Source organism: Chrysochloris asiatica, unplaced genomic scaffold (assembly GCF_000296735.1).
Source record: "Chrysochloris asiatica unplaced genomic scaffold, ChrAsi1.0 scaffold00044, whole genome shotgun sequence".
In the NCBI taxonomy this organism is placed as follows: domain Eukaryota; kingdom Metazoa; phylum Chordata; class Mammalia; order Afrosoricida; family Chrysochloridae; genus Chrysochloris; species Chrysochloris asiatica.
The window spans coordinates 10,452,357-10,457,171 of NW_006408562.1; the positions used below are offsets into that span (position 1 = coordinate 10,452,357).

The 4,815-nt window shown below is 43.5% G+C and overlaps 1 protein-coding gene across 1 annotated transcript in view; it reads right to left on the reverse strand.

Annotated features, from left to right (window-relative positions):
- The window catches only part of LOC102810975 (high mobility group protein B2-like), a 27,883-nt gene that overhangs the window by 813 nt on the left and 22,255 nt on the right, over nt 1-4,815 (reverse strand). The gene's annotated exons all lie outside the window — the stretch shown is intronic.

A 4,815-nucleotide genomic window follows, 5' to 3' on the forward strand; every position in this document is an offset into this window, starting at 1 on the left:
AACTTAAGGGCTCTAATACAGGGCACACACAGACTATCAAACACTGTGAAAATTGTACAAACAAAAGACAAAAGAGATGATTGTGACATATTAAAAATTTTAAACTTATGTGCATCAAAAGACTTCACCAAAAGAGTAAAAAGGGAACCCACAGAATGGGAAAAAATCTTTTGCAACGACACATCAGACACGAGACTAATTTCTAAACTATATAGGAAACTATAACATCTATACAGGAAAAAGACAAATAATCCAATTAAAAACGGGTACAGGACATGAACACACATGTCACCAAGGAAGACATTCGGGCATCCAACAAACATATGAAGAAATGTTCACGATCACTAGCCATCAGAGAAATGTAAATCAAAACAGCAATGTTATCATCTCACACCAGCAATAACAGTGAAGTTCAAAAAAGTAGAGGACAATATATGCTGGCAAGCATGTGGAGAGACTGGGACCTTCCTACATTGCTGGTGGGATTGCAAAATTGTCCAACCATTCTGGAAAACAGTATGGCGCTTCCTCAGAAGGTTGGAAATAGAAATAGCTTATGATCCAGCAATCCCTCTACTTGGTATTTACCCACAAGAAATATGAGTCACAACACAAGTAGATATGTGCACACCAATGTTCATAGCAGTACTATTTACAATAGCAAAAAGATGGAGACAGCCTAAGTGTCCATCAATGGAAGATTGGATAAGCAAACTTTGGTACAATTACCCAATGTGATATTATGCTACTTTGCAGAATAACAAGGAAGCTGTAAGCCACCACATAACATGGATGAACCTTGAAGACATTATGCTGAGTGAAATTAGTCCATCACAAAAGGAGAAATACTGCATAAGACCATTATTGTAAAAGCTTAAGAAAAAATACCCACACTAAAAGGGAAACAAAATAAAAATCTTTATTGGTTACTGGGGGTATAGTGGGTGTGGCAAGAGGAGGGAAGGTAAGGTAGAGCACAGGGTGGGGAATAGACACATGATAGTTCAGGTGTTGTGGGGAGCGCAATACACAAGAAGGGGGAGGGGCATGGAAGAACAAGGTGGATAGGAGAACATTAGGCAAGTTTGCGTGGGTTAAATGGCACAGAAGTAAATAGTGATGCATGTTCAACCTTGGAACAACAGGGCTCTGGGATGCAGGGATTGAGGCATAATTTGAATGGGTAAAAGAGGGGAAATAATGTTAAGGTGTTTGACTGTATTATGAGTCTTGGTTTCTCTTGCCCACTATTGTAAAATAGACACTTGAGGGGGAGGGAAAGGAATAGCCAGAAACATCACTATAGAAAGCTTGTAAGTTCATCTTCAGCCTGTCACTGATTGGACTACCTAAAAGGGGGGCTAGAACTTGCCCAGTGAAAGTGGCTTTCTGAGGAGACTTTGCAGTGTATAAGACCTTAGGTGGAATCCTGATCCACATCCAGAATTTTCTTGAAAAGACAAGCAGAGTATCCTGGAGCAGCTAGAGGAACAGAAGATACTTCTTGAAAGAAAGACCAGCAGGAAAAATTACAAACAATAACAGCAGTCTATTGACTACTACAAGAGCAAGCAAGTTGTTCGCTGGAGAGCCATCAAGGTAAGCAATCAAGTCCCCTCAGGGCAAACCCCCTTCCAAGACTGAAATTCAAAGGGAATACACAAGCCGGCATGTAATCTTGCTGGTTACCATGTTGGTCTACCAATAAGGGGAAGTGTAGGGGAAAACAGCAATGAATCTGTGGGCTAAGTCCAACCACATTCAATGGACTCCCCTTAACCTGGATTGAGACCTGATTGGCCAGCAGTATAGCAAGACTAGGGGACTTCTGAGCCCATGGACAGGGACATAGCCATAGAGGATTAGAGCAGAGAGTGAAGTGTCCAGCTGATATAAAGTGAGGAGAGATGCACAAGAATGCCCATGCTTGCAGATAGTACCCATTTGACCTAGCTGCGATGGCTGGATGTTCAGAACTCGACTAGAGGAAGAAAGAAGAGGGGGGAAAGTGCAATCTGCTCCAACTTGATGAACTTGACACATACTTATGGATGTAGTAGCTTAAAAGAGGGAACGAATGTTTACAGTAAAGATCATTCCCACCCACTCTGTACACAGGGTTTACAGGGATGGGCAACTTAGACATTGGTTATCCAAAGTTGGGAGGCTATAAAGGTGCAGAGTGACTGGCTTACAAGTTTTCAAGAGGGAGCTTAGTTTCAGAGGGTGCGGGGGAAGGTAGAATATCTACTGAGTAGTTCCCAACCTGTCTAGATGGGGCTGGTAAAAGGAGATGGGGAGAAAACTCTTATGGTTCAATAGAGAAAATTGTTATCAGGACTGATTGTGATTGTTGCAAATGTAAAGGTAGACGTGTTGTAATAAATGGTCCAGGAGCAGAGAACCCTGGGAGTATCAAGGGAGAAGAGCAGAGTGCACCTATCCAGAGAGCGACACTAGAGTTGAAGGCAGAGATGAAGTAGAGAGATGGAGCGGCTGGGGACTCTAGACTCAAGGAGGGAGAGGGGCTGAGTGCTGGTGGCTGGGGGGGAGGCTTGTGGGATGTAACCTTTGGTTGTTTGAATGGTTATATATTCCTAAATGCTTCAGTGTACATCCAAAAAAACCCAGAGGGAATGGAAGCAAATGGAGGGGATTGTAGTCATTGCAATGAAATAAAATACGATAGGATGAATATAAAGCTGATGTTCTCCCATATAAACTATCACTCAATTTACAATAAAAACTTAAAAAAAAAAAAAATTCCATGCAAGGTGTCCATCATGACATCACCTTTTAGCTGAGTCTTCTGCAGGTTGTGTCCTCTGGTCCCAGCCCTCTGTTCTCTCCCCACCTATTGCTGGGCCTCACAGGTTGAAATGGAGTTTGGGAGGGAATGTAACTGAATACGGCATTGTTCCTATTTTTTCCTTTTCTTTCCATCTTCCATTATGGTGATTGGCTGCTGCTGTTTAGTTTTGTATTTTGTGTGGTTTTCAATTAATGTACACTTCCTGGCATAGCAAGGATGGTGAGAAAAAGACTCCATCTGGGTCAGGTTAGGAAGGGGTCACATGGGAGAATCTCAATTTATGCTACTGGGGCCAATAATTTTGCACATAGCATAGTCTTGAAATTACATATTGAGACTTTCATCTTACCATGACACATATTTCTGTGTTGATCGATTCAGCCAAGAGATCTTCAGAGCAGAGGGAAGGTGGTTGCTGGATCACCATGGAAACTGACACTGGAGGTTGGCCTGCAGTGTAGGCTTGGCCTAGTGTGGACAGGACACCCTTGTAATGGTGCTCTAAGGGACTCAACAGGGAATGCCTCCACTCTGTGTGGTCTCTGGATGCAGGGACATGAGAGGCAGGTGGTCAGGTCCCACGTGAGTGAGCAAAAGTCTAAAGGGAGGGTACAAGACTTAACAGTAGGTGAGCAAAACTCCAGTCCTAGTGATGAGGAATGGGACAGGGCCAACTTGAAGCTGTGCTTGCTGTTGTTGTTGTTGATGTTTAGTGCCATTGAGTCGATTCCAACCCATAGTGACCTTGTATAGGGTTTCCAAGGAGCAGCTGGTGAGCTTGAACCTCCCACCTTGCAGTTCAAATGACTTTGTAGTCTGACGCATTAGCCCACAGAGCCACACCAGGACTCTGAAGCTGTGCTTGAAAGACATGAATTTACTGATGACATATCTACACAGCTGACCCCTGGTAAACCTCCTACCTGCATCTAGGCTGACTTCAAGCAATGGTCATTGACCCTGGCCAAACAGAGGACTCACACAGCACATTTGAAAATAATAGCAATATCCTTTCCCCACATCTAGAAAATGCTATTTTATTGATGCAGGTTTTGTGTATGTCATTAAAGCTCCATGATGATCTTATTAGCTCATTAGAGGCAAGAGCACTGAAGGTGACTTAAACCAAATCTGAAAGTAGACCTTTCTCTCTTCAGGTGCTGACAGAAAGCTGGGCAGGTAAACTTTGACCCTTCTCTCTAAAGCTTTCAGAGCTGATGGCAAGTTAGACTGCAATTTACATGTAGCATGGAAAGCATGCTGACACATTGGGGTGGGGGTGTTTTAGGGAGACAAATTTGGCTGTTTTGTGCAAGCTGGGTTAGAAAGTCGAAAAGACCAGAGAGGAAGCTGTTGCAAAAAGAGGGGTATAATGAAGGCATCAAACACAAGATAAGAGCCAGGAGGAGATTCCAGATCCTAAAAATATTTCCGCTCCGAAGTGCAGGTGTTGCAGCGTCAGCCAGCCAGCCTACAGGAGGCAGCAGGTTTATGATCTGTTCCACACTTCCCACTGGTGGCCCAGATTAGGGCTGCTGCTGGCTAATTAGTGCTTCTTGGAGGACAAAAGCAGCTATTATTCTCATTTCTAATTCTGGTCATGATGTCCAATTTTAACATAATAAAAGAGGACTCACTAGACCACACTAGTGAAGCTGAAGACATTACAAAGCAGAGGTGAAACAGGGTCACTAGCATTTGTTCAGGGGTTACTCAGGGCCTAAACCTAAGTTGTTGTTAAGTGCCATCAAGTCAGTTCTGACCCATAGCAACCCTGTGTAGGGTCTCCTAGAAGAGGCTGGTGAGCTTAAACTGCCGACCTTGTGGTTCATGGTTCAAACTGACATTGCAGTCCAGCGCATTAACCCACAGGGCCACACTAGAACTCCTACACCTAAGACAAGGATACAGATTTCATCAAAGGGTATCCAGTTCCTGAGCCTCACACTTGGCTCTTCTTGATAGAAGCCCATCAGAATTCCAGAATTCTCTCACTTTTTTTT